Below are 23259 nucleotides of genomic sequence, written 5' to 3'. Positions count from 1 at the left end.
ACCAAGGCTTTCTAGATGATCTCTTCCTGAGAATCCTGCAGAGCTGCTGCTGTCTGAGCAGAATGCACTTGCTTAGATGGATACCATAATCTGACTTGGCATAAAGCAGATCTTGATGTTGCTGTGTTCAACTGGAATACCGTATTCTTGGTTGGCAGTTTGCCTGCTGGCATAGAAAATCAGGAGGCACCAGACAGCCCGTCCCTACTAGATTTGATCCGCCAAGAGGAGCAAGGATTGAGTTTGTAAGTGGTAGACCAAACATGTCTGAGTATTTTTCCCACTTTCACAGACTTCAATGTTTGAAACTCATTGAATAACAAGAGAGCTCTCAGCATTCCTATTTTTGGTATTGCATTAATTTGAAGATTGAAATTTCAGTTTGTCTAAATATTTCATAAAGTATAGTGCATCTCTCATAATTGATTTTCTTCCCTTTCTGTTTAAAGATTTGACTGATCAAGCTTTTGATTAAATAAATCTGATCTGTAAAGATGTATTTGGCAACGACTGCTGTTCAATTTTTTTAAATGGAAACATTCTTTTTTTAGACTGGGTGTGTTTTTATAGAAATGGAAGATGAGTCCTGTAATGATCCTACCGTAATCACAAAAGGTCTTCAGCAGTTCACAAAGATAACAAAACATTATCATCATACATAAGAACATCTTATAAATACAATTATTTGTTTATATCCCATTTTTATTATTTTTACAAATAATAATTCAAGATAGTGAACATATTCAATACACCCTCCACCTCCTATTTTTCTCACAACAACCCTGTGAGGTAAATTGGGCTGAGAGAGAATGACTGCCCCAAAGTCATCCAGTGGGTTTTCATAGCTAAGAAGGGACTTGAACTCAGTCTTCTGCTTTTTAGTCTGGTGCCTTAACCACTAGATCAATTTTTTAAAAATGAACAATACATGAATTATTATTTAATTTGGATAGTTTTAAGTCCCCAGTGTCTTCAGGCATACTTTCTCAAAGGCCTAACTGACCTTGGAACCTGTTTGTGGGTTTTTTGTGCGAAATGTTATCTGAAACTTTCTCCTCTATTTTTAACGTAAAATATGTGAAGTATGAAAAGGTGGAGGTTTGTAAAAAATGTTGTTTATATAGTTGGGTGACTTCTTAAATCCTGCATTTTCTAGATATACATAATCTCAATAGTTTTATAATAATATTCCTTTTAATTCATTGGGATAATAGAACCAAATATTCCTTGGTTAAATGATTTTATTTATTTATTTATTTATTGATGGGATTTATATCCCGCCCTATCTCCCGAAGGACTCAGGGCGGCTAACAACAAAACATATTATAAGTACAGAAATCAAGATAAAAATGAAATTGAGAACATCAGTGCAGTAAATTTATTTATTTATTTATTTTATTTATTTTATTGCATTTATATACCACCCTTTCCCTGAGGACTCAGGGCGGTTTACAGGGAGTTAAAAATCAACCATACAAAAGTTAAAACCCAATTTAAAAAATATTAAATCAACCCTGTACTATTAAAAACCCCAATTAAAATAAATATCTCCTCAGCCTGGGCCCGAGAGCTCAAAGAGCCAGGTCTTCAGGCCCCGGCGGAATGATCGGAGGTCGGGAGCAGTCCTCAGCTCCACCGGCAGCTGGTTCCAGAGGGCAGGCGCCCCCACTGAGAAGGCCCTATCCCTGGGTGTCACCCGCCGGCAATCTCTTACCGGCGGGACCCTGAGCAGACCCTCCCTGTGGGAGCGCACTGGGCGAAGGGCGTTTGATGCCGGCAGCAGGTGTTCCCTCAAATACCCCGGACCCAGGCCATGTTAAAATTAAAATTAGAGAATTTAAAAAATGAATTAAAAATACTAAATATAATATATAAAATACTATAAAATATATAAATATATAAAATACTAAATATAATATATAAATATAAATTAATTAAAGTGCCTGTCAGTCTAGGTCAGCCTGGTGGAACAGGTGTGTTTTGAGGCCGCGGCGAAAGGATTGGAGGTTTTGGGCCATCCGAAGCTCAGGGGGGAGCTGATTCCATAGGGTTGGCGCTCCCACAGAGAAGGCCCTCCCCCTGGGGGTCGCCAGCCGACATTGTCTAGCTGACGGTACCCTGAGGAGGCCTTCTCTGTGTGAGCGTACTGGACGATGGGAATTTGTTCCCGGCAGCAGATGGTCCTGCAAGTATCCCGGACCTAAGCCATGTAGGGCTTTAAAGGTAAGTACCAGCACCTTAAATCTCACCCGGAGGGCAACTGGTAGCCAATGCAGCTCACGCAGGAGGGGTGTAATATGGGAGTATTGGGGAGCTCTCATCACAACCCGTGCAGCTGCATTCTGCACCAGCTGAAGCCTCCGGGTGGTCTTCAAGGGTAGCCCCATGTAGAGAGCATTACAGTAATCAATACGGGAGGTAACGAGTGCGTGGGTGACTGTACGTAGGGCATCTCGGTCCAAAAAGGGGCGCAATTGGTATATAAGACGAATCTGTGCAAATGCCCCCCTAGCCACGGCTCCAATGTGATCTTCAAAACTGAGTCGTGAATCTAGGAGGACACCCAGATTGCGTGCTCTATCAATGGGAGGTAACATCTCTCCTCCTATAGTCAGAGATGGAACCTCTTGGACTAAACGAGATGACGGTATGTACAGCCACTCAGTCTTGGCCGGGTTGAGTCAAAGCCTGTTTTCTCCCATCCAAATCTGTACCGCTTCCAGACAACGGGACATCATATCGAGGGCATCACTGGGTTGGTTCGGGGTGGAGATGAATAGCTGGGTATCATCAGCATATTGATGATATTTCACCCCGAAGCTACGGATGTGTTCTGAACCAGCCCTCTTCTCGCAACCCCTAATTAAGAGAAGAGTCTGGAAAGCGTCCAAGGCTAAAAGGCTTCTGCCAAGATTTAATTACGCAGTTAACAAAAACACAAGAGCTTGTCTTCTCAAGCGGAAAAGTTGCTTTCAGCAACCAGCCCCTCCCCAAACACTTCTTTTATAGAGAGCTCAGGGCGTGGTCTCCCTGTGCCTCCTCCCGAGGAGTCCCATAGTCTTTCTTTGTTTGTCCCTGCTCGTCTGCCTCCTGCGTCGGGCGTCCTTGAACAGGGCCAGCTGTGGGTCATCATCCTCCGCACTCTCGGGCTCACACAGCTGAGAAGAGGTCCCCGGCTGAGGACTCTGCAAAGCCTCCAAATCATCATCAGCCGGTTCGTTTCCCTCCTCCCCCACATCTGAGTCCTCCGATACATCGGACCCGGCTGTCGGACCCACAGGCTGGCCCTGAGTCACAACACTATCCCGCACCGCAGGGCCCTTCCCTCGGGTCTGCCGATCCGGATGCGGTCGGGATGGGAACTGTTCGTGAAAAGCAGTCACCAACGCAGGGGCATGAACGGCGGTCGCGTCTTCCCATGTGAAGTCCTCCGGCCCGTACCCTTTCCACTCGATCAGGTACTGGAAGCGACCTTTCAGCCAGCGGGAATCCCTGATGCTGGCGACCTCGTACTCGGGGGTGCTGCCTCCATCACGAGTTCCTGATGGGGGAGGTTCCGCTTGGCGAAGTGGACAGGCCGGTTGTTCGGGGACCAACAAGGACCGATGGAAGACGGGGTGCACGCGCAGGGAACGTGGCAGAGTTAAACGATAGGCGACCGGGTTGATGACGGCCTCGACTGGGAACGGTCCAAGGTAACGGTGGTCCAGCTTCCTCGCCGGCCGAGTGGATGGTAGGTTCCTGGTGGACAGCCAGACCCGATCCCCCACCGATAGTGGAGGCGTATCCCTTCTCGACCGATCGGCGAACCTCTTGTAGTCGGCCTTGGCCTTCTCCAGCTGCCGTCGCACCAACCGATGGATCGCCTGTAACTCCGCCATGAATTCGTTCGCTGCCGGCTCCGGTGAGTCCACGGGAGAAAGAGGGAAGAACCTGGGGTGATAACCCACGTTGGCCAAGAACGGTGTCATCTGCGTGGAGGTGTGTTGCGAGTTATTAAAGGCAAACTCGGCTATGGCCAAATAGTCCACCCAGTTGTCCTGCTGCAGGTTAACATAGCAGCGCAGATACTGCTCTAAGATGCCGATGACCTTCTCGGTACCCCCGTCGGTCTGAGGATGATGCGCGGACGAGAGGCAAACCTTAATGTCCAACGCCCGCATCAACTCCTGCCAGAAGCGGGCTGTAAACTGGGCCCCCCTATCGGAGACGACTCTATCGGGGAGGCCGTGCAGCCGAAACACCTGTTGGATGAACATGCGACTAGTGGCGCGAGCTGACGGTAAGCCGCGACAGGGGATGAAGTGCGCCATCTTGGTCAACATGTCCACCACCACAAACACTGTCGTGAAGCCGGAGGATGGGGGTAGATCCGTCAGAAAGTCCATGGACACAGCCCCCCAGGGTCTCTTGGGCGTTGGCAAAGGCTGCAGTAAACCAGGCGGGGCCCCTGTCGCTGACTTGGCCTGCCTGCATGGGACGCAGGAGGTGACATAAGACTGGACATCGTGTCGGACTCGGGGCCACCAGAAAGTACGGGAGACCAGGTTCAGAGTCTTGAACAGGCCAAAATGCCCCGCAGCCGGGTTATCATGACATTGGCTGAGGACGAGTCCCCTGAGTGGCCCTCCTGGAACATAGAGCCGGTCACGATAATACAGGAGTCCATCCGTGACCGACCAAGGCGAATCTGGCCCCACCTCTTCCTTCCGCTGAGCCACCCACGCCTCCTGCTGCTGCGCCTCCCGGATCCGAGCCCGTATATCCACCGGCTCCCGTACCGCAGCAAAAGACTCGACGGGGATCACTGTCCTGGGCGGAAGCTTGTCTTCCACTCGGGTGTACTCGGGCTTCCTGGACAGAGCATCCGCTCTCTGGTTGTGCCCGCTTGGAATGTACCGCACCCGAAAGTCAAACCTCGCAAAGAAGAGGGACCACCGGATCTGGCGTTGATTCAAATTCCGAGCGGTCTGCAGGCTTTCCAGATTCTTGTGGTCCGTCCGGACCTCGATTTGATGCCGCGCCCCCTCCAGATGATGCCTCCAAGCCTCGAACGCCGCCTTGATGGCCAGCAGCTCCTTCTCCCAGATGGTATAGTTGCGCTCCGAGGGATTCAATTTCCGAGAGTGATACGCGCAAGGGAAAAGGGTACCGTTGGGCGTCGCTGCCTGGAGTAACACGGCCCCAATGGCAATGTCGGAGGCGTCCGCCTCCACGACGAACGGCCGTTGCGGGTCAGGATGCTTCAAGATGGGCTCCTTCATGAAGGCGTCCTTCAAAGCTTGGAACGCCTGTTGTTCGGGGGCGTTCCACTGGAACCGAGTCTTCTTCTGCAGGAGCCGGGTGAGGGGGGCTGTCAAGGCAGCAAAGCCAGGGATGAATGTCCGATAGTAGTTGGCAAATCCAAGAAGTCGCTGAACATCCTTCACGCGACGCGGGGGTTGCCAACTCTGCAACGACTCAACTTTACTTGGATCCATGGCGATGCCCTCGGGAGAAATGCGGTGGCCCAAGAAATCAATGGTCACCTGGTAGAACTGGCACTTCTCCAACTTGGCAAACAGCCGATGTTTCCGGAGGCGCTGCAGGACCTGACGGAGATGCTGATGATGCGCTTCACGCGACGGGGAGTAAATCAGGATGTCGTCCAGGTAAATCACAACAAACTGGTCCAACAGATCCCGAAAGATGTCATTCATAAAATGCTGAAACACAGCGGGGGCGTTGGTCAGGCCAAACGGCATCACCGTGTACTCGAAATGTCCATAGCGAGTACCAAACGCTGTCTTCCACTCATCACCCGGCCGAACCCTGACGAGGTTGTAAGCTCCACGCAGGTCCAGTTTCGTGAAGATCTTAGCCTCCCGGAGTCGGTCCAAGAGCTCGGGGATGAGGGGCAGCGGGTAGCGGTTACGCACCGTGATAGCGTTGAGTTTCCGGTAGTCACAGCAAAGCCGTAACTCGCCCGACTTCTTTTTGACGAAGAGCACGGGCGCAGACACTGGCGAGGACGAGGGCCGGATGAATCCACGAGCCAAGTTCTTTGTCAGGAAGTCCCGCAATGCGGCCAACTCGGGCTCCGACATGGAGTACAAACGCCCCACTGGGAGAGGCGCATCAGGGACTAGGTCAATGGAGCAGTCGTAGGGCCTGTGCGGGGGTAATTGGTCCGCCTCTGACTCGCTGAACACGTCAGCAAAGTCGGACAGTACGGGAGGCAAGGAAACCCCTGAGGAACCCTCCACCTGGCCGGCACAGATATGGCGGGTGTGGTCCAGGCACTGCAAACTTGGGAAGGTGACCAAGTTCTGAGACCAATAGATCTGTGGATCATGCGCCCGGAGCCACGCCAGTCCCAAGACCACGGGGAAGTGCAGATCCGAAGTGACGTAAAACTGAATGGCCTCCACATGGGTACTGATGGCCATACACACGGGTTGCGTGGCGGCCGTGATAGGCCCGGACAGGAGCACTCGACCATCGATGGTCTCCACAAGCATGGGCGGATCCACCGGACACTGGGGAACAGCCCATTTGGCCACAAAGGCCGAATCCATAAAGTTAGTGGTAGCCCCAGAGTCAATTAAGGCATGGACCGGAATCCCCTCTGGCTTGCCAGGAAGGATCAGTCGTGCCTCCAAAATCAAATGCCGTGGAGGTTCACAGGCACCGTCGGAACGGCGTCGCTCGGCGTGATCGTTGTGGGTCGCCCGATCTTTCACACCGTCTAGATCGGGCTCGGACCGTTTCCCGATAGCAAAGCAGGGGACTTTCTCGGAGCTGGCTTGGTCACTGACGCCCGCTGACGCTTCTTTGGGCAAGAAGCAGCCAAATGTCCAGGGTCCCCACAGTAAAAACACAACCCCTCCGATCGTCGTCTGTCCATTTCCGTCACCGATAGACGGGACCTGGCGGCACCCAGCTCCATTGGCTCCTCCCTCTGGACTGGGGGCTCACGCACAACAGGGGCGGCAGGGGTCTGTGGGGTAGCACGGCGACTCTTACGCTGCTGCAGCCGGGCATCGATCCGCAGACAAAGATGGATCAGCCCATTCAGATCTGAGGGAATGTCCACGCGGGCCAGCTCATCCAACATCTCCTCTGACAAGCCATCCTGAAAGGCATCCACGAGCGCAGCCTCATTCCAGGCGGAATCCTGGCTAAGCAGCCGGAAATCGCTGATATAGGCCTGTAGGGGGCGCTGACCCTGCCTCAAAGCTTTCAGACGTCGGGTGGCGGTCTGCGCCTTAATCGGGTCCTCGTACATGAGGCGCATATGGTCACAAAACCCCCCAAAGTTATCCAACAAAGGGCTAGGCTGTGCCAACAGAGGCGTGCCCCAACGAGCTGCATCTCCCGACAGAAGGCTCAACACGAATCCCACCTTATCACGGTCAGTGGGGAAATCAGCTGCTCTCACGCTGATATAAAGCTGGCATTGTCCCAGGAAGGCAGGAAACAGTTCTGGTTTACCAGCAAATTTATCCGGCATAGCTAACTGACATTTCCTCCTGGGTGGGGGGGCAGCATGTACCTGAGCCTGCAGTTGTGCCACCTGAGTGGCCAGCAAGGTGAGTTGCTGGTTGAGCTGGGCATTCTCGGCAAGAAGCTGCTCCATCGTAGTATTAAGGGGTGGGTGGCTGAAAGCAAACTGTTCTGAACCAGCCCTCTTCTCGCAACCCCTAATTAAGAGAAGAGTCTGGAAAGCGTCCAAGGCTAAAAGGCTTCTGCCAAGATTTAATTACGCAGTTAACAAAAACACAAGAGCTTGTCTTCTCAAGCGGAAAAGTTGCTTTCAGCAACCAGCCCCTCCCCAAACACTTCTTTTATAGAGAGCTCAGGGCGTGGTCTCCCTGTGCCTCCTCCCGAGGAGTCCCATAGTCTTTCTTTGTTTGTCCCTGCTCGTCTGCCTCCTGCGTCGGGCGTCCTTGAACAGGGCCAGCTGTGGGTCATCATCCTCCGCACTCTCGGGCTCACACAGCTGAGAAGAGGTCCCCGGCTGAGGACTCTGCAAAGCCTCCAAATCATCATCAGCCGGTTCGTTTCCCTCCTCCCCCACATCTGAGTCCTCCGATACATCGGACCCGGCTGTCGGACCCACAGGCTGGCCCTGAGTCACAACAGGATGATCTCTCCCAGCGGCTTCATATAGATGTTGAACAGGAGGGGCGAGAGCACCGAACCCTGAGGGACTCCACAATTAAGAGGCCTAGGGCTCGACCTCTGCCCTCCTGCCAACACCGTCTGCGAACGGTCCGAGAGGTAGGAGGAGAACCACCGCAGAACGGTGCCTCCCACTCCCAGCCCCTCAAGACGACGCAGTAAGATACCATGGTCGATGGTATCAAAAGCCGCTGATAGATCTAATAGGACCAGGACAGAGGAATAACCTCTATCTCGGGCCCGCCAGAGATCGTTCACCAGCGCGACCAATGCCGTCTCCGTGCTGTGCCCTGGTCTGAAACCCGATTGGTACGGATCTAGATATTCAGCTTCCTCCAGGTTCAAAGGGAGCTGTCGTGCCACCACGCTCTCAACGACCTTCGCAAGGAAGCGAAGGTTGGAGACAGGACGGAAGTTGTTTAAAACAGCTGGGTCCAGTGCCGGTTTCTTGAGGAGGGGCCTTACCACCGCCTCTTTCAAGGCAGCAGGGAAGTACCCTTCACTCAGTGAGGCATTGATAACTGCTAGGAGCCAGCCTCGTGTAACCTCCCGAGATGCATAGACTAGCCAGGAGGGACACGGGTCCAACAAACATGTGGCGGCACTTAGTTTCCCCATGATCTTGTCCACTTCATCCGAAGTCACAGGAGTCACAGGATCGAACTCTTCCCAAATGTACTTGGCCAACTTCATCGTTTTCCTCTCGTTAGATACTGCCCAGTCAGAGTCCAGACCAGCCCGAATCTGAGCAATTTTGTCCACCAGATATTTACTAAATTCCCCAGCCCGTCTATGTAGGGGGTCCTCTCCCGTTTCTTGACTTAAAAGGGAGCGGACCACTCTAAATAGGGCGGCCGGGCGATTATCTGCAGACGCAATGAGGGTGGTGAAGTAGGCGCGCTTTGCCACCCTCATTGCCACAAGATAGGATCTAGAAAAGGATCTTAACTGTGTTCGGTCAGACTCAGACCGACTGGTTCTCCAAATGCTCTCTAGGCCCCTTCTCTGGCGCTTCATCTCCCGCAGGTCCTTGGAGAACCAAGGAGCGAGTCGGGACTTGCGCCGGGTCAGAGGCCGCAAAGGGACAACGCGGTCGAGCGCCTCCGAAGCAGCCTGTTTTACACAATTTTACACAATTCATTAATTTTCACTAAAAGGAGAAAATAAAGTATCAGTTTTAATTGCCACTATCCCATCTTTGGGCAGGAAGGAGAAACATTGTCCATGGGGTTGCGATGGGTCGGACACGACTTCGCAATTAACAACATCTTTGGGCATCAGGCAAACTTATTTTGCTCAGGGTTTATTTAGCATATTCCACAAGGACTGTTGTTCTTTTAAATGCTTGGTTTACAAAGAATACAATCAAAGAAGCTGTGCCTCAAAGATGTGCTCAAAATTGCAGAATGGAAAGAGAGGTAAAAGGGAGAAAGGCTGATTAGAAGAGGTAATAGCCAATAATTAGCTAAACAATTGGTTTAGCTCAAGATCAAAGATTTTGAAGTTTATAAGCAACCCCAGTGGGTCCCAGGAACATTGTAACACAAACTTTTTGTTTCTCAGGGGCTCTGTGTCAGCTTCCATTTTGTCAGCAGCAACCCCCTTGGTTGCTGTGTGATCCATTTGCATGTCAGTTTCTTTTGGAATTGCAGAAGAGAGAATTTCCAAAAGTTGGAAGATTTTGTGTTCTGATTTACAGCTGCTACGCTGTCATTAAATATTGGAAATCCAGGATTTATTTAACCAGTGGACAGATTATTGAACAAATAATTATACAGTGTATGAGAGGTTTTTAATAATGGCAAAAAGATACGGGGAAGAACATTATTTTCCTGATAATATTACTGTCCCTGCTGGAATTAAAGATATAATAGGCATCACTGCTAATTTAATGATTCTGAATTCCTTAGAATGCTTATTTACATAAATTTGTTTTCTTGCTCACAGAATGTGGTTTGGCTAAGATTTAATTCAGATTACTATTATCAAAACATGCATTTGTACTCAGAAAATCCATTAGTAGTGACCCTTCCTGAGAAACCACCCCATACTTGGATGATGGTTCAAGCAATCAAAGCTCACAAATCATTTGTATATTTGTCTGCATGTCTGCCTGTGTATATTTGCTTATTTATAAATGCCTTCACTTGTCTTGACTGATATTTCTCATTTATTTTGCTGTTCTGCAGCTGTTCTGCTCATCATCTGTTTATGTCTTTGTGGTGCCAAAAGAGTCAAAAGGGATTCAGATGAATTGCTCAGATTAATGGATTGGAGGGTAGTTTGGAGTTCTATGCTGCAAAATTTGAAGGTAAGATGGTATTCTGTCATTGCAATTTTCCTTACTTTTTTTTTTGCAAAAATATGGATTCCTCTTTAAACCATTGAATCTTCCATGAGGAAAATGTGTGTATACTTATTAAAAATGCATCTTTGCAAAAAGTGTCTATCTTTTGGGTTCTCAGCATTTCTACGCTATTTTTTAAGTTCTCTGCTTTTGATGATTATGGCTGCTTACAGTCTGTATAAGAAAATTGCTCAGACTACATTTGTATAACTTATTTCTGCTGGTCTCACCTGTGCCATGTAATTGTTGCTACATTATTTGGATGGATTTTTTTTTTGAAAACTAGTGATGTACTTTTAAAAAAATAATAATGATTTTTTAAATGTAAGTCTTCATAAACAGCTAATTTGACAGATATAAAGTAAAACTTCAATTTAATAGAACATTTGCAAGTAGAATGTACTGGATGTACATTAAGCCCAAATGCCTATTAAATCTTAATTTATGTCAGTTGCACCAATGAGTTCATTTTAGTAATGACATTTGGCTGATTAATGCACATACATAAATTAGGACATTTATATCAATGTATGTTATTTGTATAATTATGTAATGATGGCAGTAATACAAATTACATTGTTAATGTATACTGTTGTATCACTATACAGACAATATAAATTTATAAAAATGATGAAATTTGTCTGCATTACTGTGGAACAAAGAACTTTATATGTTAAATGCTGAAACTTATATTTGTATTCAAAGTTTGCTAAAGTCCATTTAATTAAGGTTTACTGTATATGGATATATATTTGTGTATTGTAATTAACAGTGTGTTTTAAAAGCTAACAGATATTATGATTTATAGACTAGATTCCATGCACTATGGAAATAAATATAAATGAATATAATGTGTAACTAGTTCTATGAAATAATTAATTTTAAATAACTAAAATCTGGATATAATTAAACTAATTGCACATTTGAATCTCAAGATACATTGTTGACTACATTTATGCTTTAGGATTTATTTTTTTAAATCAAGAACTCCAGCAATACAATTACTTTGCTTTCCAAAACACACTTATTCCTCCTTTGTCTGTTCAGTTTTCCTTGCTGACTAACATTCCATAAGGAGGTAACTGTTCCCCTTTTTGGTTTCCTCAATCCTTTAAAGAAGAAAGTTATTTTTAAGGAAAGTTAGGAATTTACTAGAAAGACCATCCTTTGTAGAATTAGTGCCTTGGCAAATGTCAAGATAATTCAACTATGTGATTTATTGTGATAGAAATCATCTACATATTCTTATTTTTGTATGGTTAGTAATATATCAGAGCAATAGTATAGTTTGTGGTCCTTCCATTTGTTTTAGTATCACCTTTATTGCACTTTGAGGGATGTAAATTGTAGTCTTCAAACATGAGAATTTTCTTAACAGATGTCATATAATCATGAAGCCATATGTGCCTTATCTTAATAATAATAATAATAATAATAATAATAATAATAATAATAATAATAATAATAATAATAATAATAATAATAAGTTGGAAGGGACCTTGGAGGTCATCTAGTCCAACCCCCTGCTCAGGCAGGAAACCCTATACCATTTCAGACAAATGGCTGGCCAGTCTCTTCTTAAAAACTTCCAGTGTTGGAGCATTAACCACTTCTGGAGGCAGGTTGTTCCACTGGTTAGTTGTTCTAACTGTCAGGAAGTTTTTCCTTAGTTCTAGGTTGCTTCTCTCCTTGACTAGTTTCCATCCGTTGCTTCTTGTCCTGCTTTCAGGTGCTTTGGAGAATAGCTTGACTCCCTCCTCTTTGTGGCAGCCCCTGAGATATTGGAACACTGCTATGATGTCACCCCTCACCCTTCTCTTCATTAAACTACACATACCCAATTCCAGCAACCGTTCCCTATATGTTTTAGCCTCCAGTCCCCCAATCATCTTTGTTGCTCTTCTCTGTACTCTTTCTAGAGTCTCGACATCTTTTTTACATCGTGGTGACCAAAACTGGATGCAGTATTCCAGGTGTGGCCTTACCAAGGCATTGTAAAGTGGTATTAGTACTTCACGTGATCTTGATTCTATCCCTCTGTTAATGCAGCCTAGCACTGTGTTGGCTTTTTTGGCAGCTGCAGCACACTGCTGGCTCATATTGAAGTGATTGTCCACTAGGACTACGAGATCCCTCTCACAGTTACTACTATTGAGCAAGGTACCACCTATACCAGGGGTCGGCAACCCGAAAAAGGAAGAGAGCCACTGGGAACCGGTTCCATCACACACACATAAAAGTGGGAGCCGCATGTGTGCGTCCATGCACGCGCATGCGCAAAAAAATGTCTTGCGCATGCGCAAAATGGTTTTTTCTTGCGCATGCGTGGACGCCCGCAGTTGCCACCTTCCTGTGTGTGTGATGGAACTGGTTCCCAGTGGCAGCGGCGCCGCCGCCTTCGGCAGCCTGTAAACGTGCCGCGGCAGCTCTCCCAAAGAGAGGAGGGCGGCGGCCTGCAAACGGGCCGCGGCGGCTTTCCTCCTCTTTGGGGGAGCTGCCGCGGCACGTTTGCAGGCTGCCGAAGGCGGCAGCTCTGCAGGCGGGCCGCGGCAGCTGTTGCGGCCTATGGGTGCGACATTCGGCAGGGCCCCTCTTCGCAGCACGGCGCGAGGCCCTCACCCCCCATGGACACGCCCTCCTCGCCACGGGAGCCACCCCCGCCATCCTCGCACACCACTAGCGCAGGCCCACCTCGTCTTGGGGGCCTGCCCTCCGCACGCCGGCTGCATCCTCCGATCGACCGACGCCGCCAGGGAGACTGCCCGGTGTCGGGCTCGACACGCCCGACACCCGGTGAGGCCGCGGAGGGACTCACCGGGCCCCGTGACCAGCTGCCGGCGTCTGCTGGGGAAGAGCGCGGCCGCCGGGACGACCCAGCAGCCACCGGCGCCTCTCTCGATGCCCCAGCAGCCACCGGGGCCTTCCGGCAGGCCGGGGAACAGCCGTGGAAATGCACAGCCGGCTGACATGACCCAGCGCCAACGCAGTGGGCCGAGGAAGAGCGCAGGAGTGGGGCAGGAGCGAGCGTGCCTGTCCTGCTCCTTTTCTCTTCCAAGCGGCGCTGAGATCTCACTTTCCCCCCCTCTTCCTCCCTCTCTCATGCTTTACATACACACACACACACACACACACACACACACACACACACACACGCACACACAAAAGCACAGACTTCCCCTTCCCCCTTGTACAGGAATGAAAGGCCCCCCGAAGGAAGCCCGGCCTCTTCACCGGACCGATCAGCTGAGGAGGTTTTTGCAAGCGGGAGACGGGCAGAGCAAGATAGCCAGAGACTCCTCAGATGGCGCCGTCTTTTTCTTCCCCTCCAGCTGCTGGCTCTGAGCCCCAGCTCGCGGGTCTGCCTGGCGGCTTTGCGCGAAGCTTGCCGGGGTCGTTTTGAGATTTACACGTGTCGTTCTCGGGGGGGGGAAAGGGGTACCCGACCTATTCCCCCCCGTTGAACGAGCCAGGGGAGGGCAAGAGCCTCTGCGGGCAGGGAGGGAGGAGCGGCGAGAAAGGGACGTTTGGGTGTAAGCCGAGCAACCCCGAAAATCGGTTTGAGTAGAAAAGGAGGAGCTTTGGCAGGGAGGGAAGTGAGGTTGGAAAAGCAGGCCGGGCGAAGGAAGGGAGCGGAGGCGGCAGCTTTGCAGACGCAGCTTTCTCAAAGAGCGGCGCCGCTGCCCGTTCGCGCGGAGGTACGCGCGCACCTCTCTAAAGGTTTGGGGAGGTGCGCGCGCACTCTCGGAATGGGTAGCGGCCCCGCTTGTTGCGAAAGCTGCCGCGGCCCGTCTGCAAAGCTGCCGCTTTCGGCAGCTTTGCAGACGGGCTACGGCAGCTTTTGCAACAAGCGGGGCCGCTGCCCGTTTGCGCGGAGGTACGGAGACCTGCCGACGTTTGGGGAGGTTTGGGGAGGTGCGCGCGCACCTCCCCAAACCTCCCCAAACGTTGGCAGGTCTCCGGACGGCAGCGGCTTGGGAGAGGTGCACGCGCACTCTCCAAACCGCCGCCATCCCGTTTGCACAGCTGCCGTGAACGCGGCAGGTCTCCGGACGGGACGGCGGCAACTTTTTTTATTTTTTATTTTTTTTATTTTAAATGAGCGACGCGTCTGCCTTCCGCATGCAACACAACCCCGCCACCGCGAGGCACAAAGATCAGGTTGATATTCAGATGGTATCCAGAGAGTCCCTGCAAACAAGGCAGACGCTGGCGAGGTGAAGTGATAATTAAAGCGCCAAGAAAGCCTGACAAAGGCGGCAGGGCGGGGAGCCCTCCTGCACAAATCAAATACTAATCAAAAGCCAAGGAGACGAGCGGGTGGCCGAGGGAGTTTCCAGCCCCTGCGCCTACATTGTCTCAGATTCCACTGCTGACGGTGGTGGACAAGGCGAATTAAAAGCAGCCTGCCGCCCAGGAGACGGCAGCCAAAGCTTTGACCACACCACCCCCCTTGTATCTCATTTGGTGAAAAGAAACAAATAAAAAAGGGGGGTGGGGTACCATGAAAGTGTCAAGAGGCGGACGTGGCAACCGGGGGTGGGGGAGCTGTCTTCCACAAGACAGCGCTACCTCAGGAAGACCAGAAAGGGGTCTCGCCTATTCTTCTGTGCTCTCCTCCGCCCACCTTTCGGGCTGAGTCTGGCGGCCGGGAACTCTGCTTCCCCTGTTTGGCGGAGCGGACTCGCTCGCTCCGAGGCGAAGTGGCGTCAGAGCCAGGCTTCAGCAGCCTGCGCGGCAAGGAATACCCTGTGTGGCCGCGGCTCTCGGGGAAGCCCTGGCTGTCCGCTTCCTCGCTCCACGCTGCCATTCGGGGCCCGCGCGTTCCCCGGGCAAATCGCGGCGCCCAGCAGGCGAGGAAACACGCCCGCTCCAGTCGCCCCCCCTTCCCTCAGGAGACGCGAAGCAAGTGACTGCCCGGAGCGCGGGCTCTCCGGGAGCCGCCTCTGCTGCCGCAGTCCTTGCGGTTCCCGCTTGCTCGGTAGGGATCTTTCCCGGGACTGGCTTTTCCCTCTTAGCCAGACATTGTGGAACCGCTTTCCTCCTCCTCCTCTTCTCCAAAAAGGCCTGTTGGAAAACTGCACAGAGCAGAAGCGGCAGCCAGGAGCCCACCATCTCTCCTCTCCCGCTCGCTCTCGCCGGAGCGGAGCAGCCCTGGAGCAGCCCTGGAGCAGCCCTGGTGAGCCAAAGAGACGAAAGGCCCCGAGCGATAGGAAGGGGATCTCTGCCCTAGAGCGGGGGGGGAGGAAAGGCCCGATCGCTTTGTGTTACCTGCCGTGAAACCAGTCCTTGCAGGCGTCGCACTCGATCATGAAGCGGGTTACGTCGTAGGGCAGCCAGGCAGCGGAAAGAAGCAGGCAGGCAGGGCGCGGAGGTACGGAGACCTGCCGATGTTTGGGGAGGTTTGGGGAGGTGCGCGCGCACCTCCCCAAACCTCCCCAAACTTCGGCAGGTCTCCGGACGGCGGCGGCTTGGGAGAGGTGCGCGCGCACCACTGCCCGTTCGAAGAAGTGCGCGCGCACCGGGTGGCTGGGAGCCGCAGGAGACGGCTCCAGAGCCGCATGCGGCTCCGGAGCCGCGGGTTGCCGACCTGTGACCTATACTATACCTGTGCATTTGATTTTTCCTGTCTAAATGTAGAACCTTACTTTTTTCACCATTGAATTTCATTTTGTTAGATAGTGCCCAGTGTTGTTTAGTTCCCATTCTTATCTGCCCTATAACCACTTCCTGAACATCCGTTTTATTCAAAATTGTATTTTCCTGAGCCTGTATAAGAGCAGCTCTACAGTCATGTTGCCCACGTCACATTCAAAGCATCCTTGTCTACTTCAGATGAGAACATACAGTAACATACTCCTAATTTCATTCTGTTTACTTTTCTACTTGATTTTTACTGTTCCCCTGCTTCTCGGTGGTCAGTTGATTTTGTAACAAATCATGTGACATGAAACATCTACAGCTATGTCCCCCATTATTTCCATGTGCAGTTTAATGACTGAGAACATTAGCAGAGGATAGTTGCTAATGCTTACTTCATTTTTATAGATTTACGCATCATTGTCCATATAAAACATTAGAAGCAGCAGCGGGTTTCTTTATCCTGAATTCTTATTTGTTTGCTTTGTTTGCACTGAATTGTATTTTGAGACAGATGCAGTAATCTAGTGCTAGTTTTACTGCTTCTGAGCTGACAGAAGCACAGTGCCATTAAGTAAATGTCAGCTGTGCTTGTTTGGCTTTGTGTTCCTTGTTAATAATTATAGAAATGAAGCTACCTATTTCTTCCTCTCTCCCCCGCCCTCCAAAGTGGAAGTGTGTGGAAACCAGATGTTCTACCCAGGGCAGAAGACAATGCTAGCCTTGAACTGCCAACTTAAAAACTATAGTTGTGCATGTTTCTCTTGAGGCATGCAAGTCATCCAAAGTATATGGTTCAAAACAGAAGGATGATGAACTTAACTAGAATTACTCTCATTTTTCCAGTTTGTTACGACAGTGAAAGACCTATTGTGTTTGTAACTGTGGTAACAATATATATTTTAGAAATAATGTAATATCAATTAAAATATAAAAACAATATAAATTTTAGAAAAGAGTAAATAGGAGAAAAAACTCCTATTCTGTCAAAGTTTGGATTAATGAGTATTTGTCTTTTAAAAGTCTGAATCATATAAGCCAGACATGTCAAACACAAGGCCTGGGGGCCGGATCTGGCCCGTGAAGTGGTTTCATGCGGCCCACGAAGCCATCCTGGAAACAGTGAGGGAAGGGCCCCCACTGCCTTGGCCCTGGCCCAGAGACCCTCCTTCCGCCAGAGACCCTCAGATCTGTCCCACTCCTGCCCAGGAGCAGCCTTGATGCAAACGATGTAGAGCTGGCCACGCCCACCCAGTAGGCCATACTCACTCTAGCCACGCCCACCCAGGAGGCCACGCCCACCCAGGCCACACCCACCTGGCCCCCTGAGGGCAACCGCAATGCTGATGCGGCCCTCAATGAAATTGAGTTTGACACCCCTGATATAAGCAAAGGTTTCTAGATTTCATGGCAGCAGGAATGCAGCTGCCTGGGAAATTCTCTGAATCTGGTGCAAGTGGGACTTCTAATAATGAGATGAGTAAGATTTGTTTGCTCAGCATGGTTTCTCATTTCTTTACACAACTAGGACCAACTGCAGCAACTGCACAGAATGTTTCTGCAGATCACATTGCGACTATTATTTTGATCATAATTTTTTTTTCAAGGAAATAAAGGTTCATTTATATTCATTGGAGTTAAAATTATTGTGTTAAATAGCTGTTACTGCAGTCATTATGAGCTGGCCTGACTGCATCCTGGGGTCTAAACGAAGCTGGTATTCTTGTGAAACCTAATATGCTTGCATTCCTTTTATGGTTCCTACTTACTTCAGATATCTTTTCAGCTCAAAAGAAATGGCGGTCTGACCTATCAACTAAATAAAGAGGCTGCAGGCACAGAATAAAGCACAATAGGGCAAGGACTCTGGACAAAGATCTTGGCTTCCATTCAGAATTTTTTATTTGAAGAAATCCTTGATTGAACAGAAGGAATGGCAGAATAGAGTAAAGCAGTTTTAAGGCTTACATTTTGGACATGATGCCCAATATGCAGGATATATATGGAGATTAGAGAAGGCACAAACAGAAGATAGGGAAATGGCTTTAAGGAGTAGAGAGCTTCATAAAGATAATTTAATTTTCTTTAAGTGAGAAGTAACTTGAAACTTGACTTTTGGTCTATCTATCTCCAGCCAGCTAGTCACTAGCAGGATCGTTTATCAATATTTGTAAAATAGATGGTTCTATGTCAGGGATGGAATGACTTTTCAGATGTCCCCCTGATTATTATCTTCCAGGCCCCCAAATGAAGAAATGTGCATTTGGGATTTAATTAGGAATTCATGTACTGCAGTGTACAGAAAATAGCGTAGGTACATTATGAGAGTTTAAAGAGAGTAAAAGGAATGTTACAAAGCAGCTGTCATTTGAGTAGCCTGTGAGTAATTTTACTTGGGATGAAATACTGCTGTACTAAATCTTGGCATTAGAACAGCATGAGAGATAGGCCTAAAGGAGGTAAAAGATAAAAATGCAGATGAAGTAAAATATATTCTTGAACGGGATGAATTGGAGGAAAGGGAAGGATCTTTGTTTCCTTTTGTAATTCTCTCCAGAGTCTTGTACAGTTTATTTGTTTATTTCCACAGGATATCCTGTACTGTATCTCATGGGATTAATTTTTGATGACTTCAGAATAATGAGATTCATTTCAGGTGGCTCAGGTTTTTGGAGGCCTTCCCACGCTCTTAAATCAACACTGGAATAGACTTCTCAGTATATAGCACAACCTCTTGGTCAAAATGTTTCCGAATACTTTGTCCCCAGTTGAGGGTAGTTCTTGTATTGTCCTCAGGCACCATAAGGAATATGTAATTCTGTATAACTGGAACGTTGATTTCAAAAGTAAGCTTAGAATCCCTTGGGGTCATTTCAGTGATTTTTAAGATTTGCCTATTGTAACATGAACTTTGAATAATATCTTCCAACTAGTCAGAAATGCTGCTACAAAAGTTTTTCTAGGAGTAGAAGGGTTGTCTTATGCTTGCACCATCAATGCTAGCTATCACCAGGAGCTGTGGTGGCCCAGTGGTTGGAATGCAGTTATTGCAGGCTAACTGCCCACTGCCAGGTGTTTGATCGTGGCCAGCTCAAGGTTGACTCAGTCTTCCATCCTTCCAAGTTTGGTAAAAATCAGGACCCAGATTGTTGAGGGGAATATGCTGACTCTGTATATTGCTTAGAGAGAGCTGTAAAGCAATATGAAGCAGTATATAAGCCTATGTGCTATTGCTGTTACTATCTCAAGACAGGGCTATCCCAGTTCAGTCCAAAGTAATGAGTAATTTGAGATGTGGGAGGTTCTTTCTGTCTTTTCCCAAAAAATTGAGAGTTCATGTGATTTCAGTTTCCTAAAACATAAGTTAGGATAGTAATATAATAAGAATGGATGCTCAAAAGGTTCCGTGAATTGTTTTCTTAGCCAATTAATGAGAACCTTTCTTCCCTAATTTATACATTGAAGAGGATGCTACTTGTGTTCCTACTTTTAATACAAAGGAATTTGGGTCTTGTGAGCCTATAATTCTAGTCACAAATGGCAAAGATCCCACTAGCAAATTGAGCAGCAGAAGACAGAATTTGAAGTATGTGCAAATGATGAACATGTAATTTAGCAATATACATTAGCAAAATGTATAAGCTTTTATTGGAATTTTAAACTGAAGAGCAAGTGAAAGAGTAGGATAAAATGGGCTAAGAATTTTGCACATAATAAATTGATGGAATAGTTTAAAAGGATTGAAACTTATATCAGTCTAAAATATTTTTGTATAAAATGATGTATTGTTCGTATATGACTTCAGAAAAATTGTCTAGGATGTATAAAGTTACTTCAAATTGGAAATGTGGAAAACGATGAAGGGTTATTTTATCATGTCTGATGAATTTGTAAAAATGCCAGAAATTTCAGGGTTCAAATACATACTTAAAGAATTTTTTAAAATCAGCATTCAGTTGAATGCAGAACTTTTCTTGCTGGGATTGATGTACTGCTGATTAGAAAAGTGCCATGGAAGATTATTTTCATATGATTACTTTTGTAAGATTATTATCGGCACAAAAAGTGGAATGGAATGGAATATTTGGCCAATCTATTTAAATAGATTAGCTGTATTAAAATAGAAGTAATTCAAAATCATTATATAATTGTTATATCAGTCTTGAACAATATTCATTTTAGCTAAAATTTATATTTCCTGATAAGCTCAATGAAATTTTAACCCTCTATTTACAACAGTGTTTATTGTGATTAAAAATGAATACTTAAAACCATGAGCAGAATTTTGTTGATAGTATTTTGGACTTTATATTATATTTTTAACTGGGTGTGTTGTTAGCTACCCAAAGTCCTAACTGTTTTGGCAGAGGGCTTAATTGTGAAAAATAAACAAACATTTCCCAAATATTTAAAGGAATTCAAACCACAATTAAACCACCAGTTTTTACAGATTAAAATCCAAGGAAAGCAAATAGGATTGACTCATTGACATCACTGAATAACTGCTGGATAATTATGTAAAATATACGTAAAACATCTGTATGTATATACATATGACTATGTATACATATACACTGATAAAAGATAGTATATCATCACCATATTGACAGTTTATGGTCATTTCCAACTATAATTATAATTTAAAATAGGTCAGTGATTCCAGCATCAATTAAGTGAAAAATAAGAGACGAGGGACACTGATAGACACCAGAGGAGAAAAGGGGAAATTCCATTTGTAATAAAGGTAGCACAAGAAATAGAATAACACTTTATTTCAGTTGATAAAATCAGGAAGAAATCTGTATTTAGGGAAATGTGGAAATTCATTATAGCAAGAAAATGCTATAGTTTTTTCCCCTTCCATTCAGTTTCTGCATTTATTATTAAATACTGTTTTTTTAAAAAATTCTTATTAACTTTACATCAAAAATGCTGTTTTGGAGCTGTGGACCTCAGTGTTGCCGTTCCAGACTGTGACTAACATCTAAGGGCTCTTGAAATCAGATATCGATGCTCAGATCAGACTGGCTTTTCAAAATTAAAGAAACAACACTTTTTAAAAACTACCAGTTTTAAACTGTTTTATTCAAATGTTAATATTCTACATACTTACAGTAATATTAAAATCCTCAAAGGTAGTAATGAGAATAGTAATAGTGCAAGGCAATTTTGGCTTATTCTGTTTTAAGATTTTCCTTTTGGAGGTATGTATATTTGCTGCTGCTACTTTCCTAAATTGCTGTAGAATTTTGCTTTTATTTTTTTGTAAACATGGAAAATGAAAGAGAATGCTTTGCTAAAAATTACATTAAAAGTGTTGCTCGACAGATGGGCAATATATAAATTTAATTAATAAATAAAAATATTTGGTTTTGCACTGTGCAGTAGTTTGAATTCATTTGCAAAGGAGTGTTTTGGAATGACCTGTTGCATGAATGTAGCATTTTTTTAAAGTAGACTCATCTTTTTCTTGCATGCTGTCGCAGAAACTTCTCCCTAGCAGTCATATGTTCCTGGATATAGAGGTTCCAGCTTTAATGAGACCCAGAGGTGCTATGTTTCTGTTTTCGTGTATTGTGAAATACCTCTTTTTAATGAACTCTGAACTACTGCACAATTTTATGTATTCGTACAGGTCTGCTTCCAATAATCCTTGTGCTGCATCAATCTTTTAATCTACCGAGATGGCCAGTTGAGATTTTTTTTTGCAAGCCTTTGAGCTTTTATTGTTGACATAATGAACAATAGCATTTTTCATATTTTTTAAAAATGTCTCTCTGTATACTGCAATTTAAAATTTGCAGACTCATCATCCCTTGTTCACTTGGAATCCTGCCACAGAGTTGAATTTGCCAAGAGATAAAAGATGCAGGATCAAGTTAGAGAAAGTATATGTTATTTGAGTGAAAACTTTATGGAACAATAAAGATAGCTCTTTTTTTAAAAAAAAAGCTATGACTAACAGCAATACTCTCTTTTTCCACTGTTGAATGATCTATATCTGCATTTATTTCACTGTTAAACATACTGTTTTTGAACAGGGCTTTTCAACCAGTGGTACGCGTACAACTGGTGGTGCGCGAGCACCTGGCTGGTGGTATGCGGTGGCCTCTTCCTCCCCCCCGCCTTCCCCGCCTCTCTGCTCCTTCCCAGCTCACTTGCAGAAAACATGCTGCTTGGCTGCAGCCTGCAGGAACTCTATCGAGGGCGCGTGAAGAGCACAGGCGCAGAGCGAGGCCCTCCCGTCCCCAGGGAGTCATTGTGCAGCAACCAGATTGACTTCTTCTCGTGTGGGATCCGTTTTGCCCTTCCCCCCCTCTTCTTTCTTCAGAGGGGCAAGTGTCTTCCTCATCTTCCTCCCCCTCTGCCCAGAAAATAGAGCAGGCCTTGGAGGAAGAGGGGGCCGCCCGCTACTAGAGAGGGCCTGGCCGGACGGAGGCTCCCGGCTGAGCCAGTGCACTCCCCCCGTGGTTCCAAGGATGACTGTCACCAGCTGTGGGGCCGACTCCTTGCAGCCGCTGCTCCTGCCATGGGGCAGAGAGCCAGCAGCCACGAGGACACGCCAGCCGGGACCAAGTGAATCAGGTAGAAGGCAGGCAGCCCCTTCGGTCGTAACTGCCCCTTCCCCCTGCCCTGCCCTGCCCTGAGAAACCAAAAGAGACGCATCCCTTTGCGCTCTGCTTGCTTCCCACTGAAAATGTCTGGGTTTAGTTTAGATCTGGGGCCCGCCAAGGAGCTGATTGGCTTCATCAAATTCCTGCAATGAGTGAGCGGTCATGGCCGGAGGCACCCAGCCAGCAGGGCTTTGGCGGGCTACACAGAGCCAGGATGCTGCGCAGGGCCCATAGCTAGAGCGGGCTCCCTCGCCCCTCCAAAAGGGTCGAAAACAGAATGCAAAGGAGACAACGGTGTGTGTGTGCTATGTGCATGTGCATGGCATGAGCGTGCATGCAATTCGGGCTCTGCGATTTCCCACTGCCCCCGCTGTGCCTGGGGGAGGATCGTGGGTGTCTTTTGGGGGGTGTTGCAGCCAGTTCCTTCTCCCCCCTCGTCCTGAGCAGGATAGGGTGAACTTTCCTCCTGCCCTCTCTGCTTGTGCCCAGTTTAGCGCC

General features: G+C 47.5%; 1 protein-coding gene and 1 long non-coding RNA gene across 3 annotated transcripts in view; one reads left to right on the top strand and one right to left on the bottom strand.

Annotated features, from left to right (window-relative positions):
- LOC308672582 overlaps window positions 1-23259 on the bottom strand; it is a 171002-nt gene that overhangs the window by 2484 nt on the left and 145259 nt on the right. The window lies entirely within an intron of this gene.
- EXTL3 (exostosin like glycosyltransferase 3) overlaps window positions 1-23259 on the top strand; it is a 146363-nt gene that overhangs the window by 50932 nt on the left and 72172 nt on the right. Inside the window, exon 4 of one of the 2 annotated variants that reach the window (XM_081335505.1) lies at window positions 10353-10474. The gene's annotated coding sequence lies outside the window, so the exon portion shown is untranslated. Of the gene's footprint in view, window positions 1-10352; window positions 10475-23259 lie in introns of those variants that run through there. The other variant, XM_081335506.1, reaches the window with a different exon arrangement.

The sequence above is a fragment of the Vipera berus genome (genome assembly GCF_964194415.1).
Source record: "Vipera berus genome assembly, chromosome: 1".
Taxonomy (NCBI): Eukaryota; Metazoa; Chordata; class Lepidosauria; order Squamata; family Viperidae; genus Vipera; species Vipera berus.
Note: the sequence above shows the minus strand (reverse complement) of the source record. Positions and strands in the feature narration are given on the sequence as shown.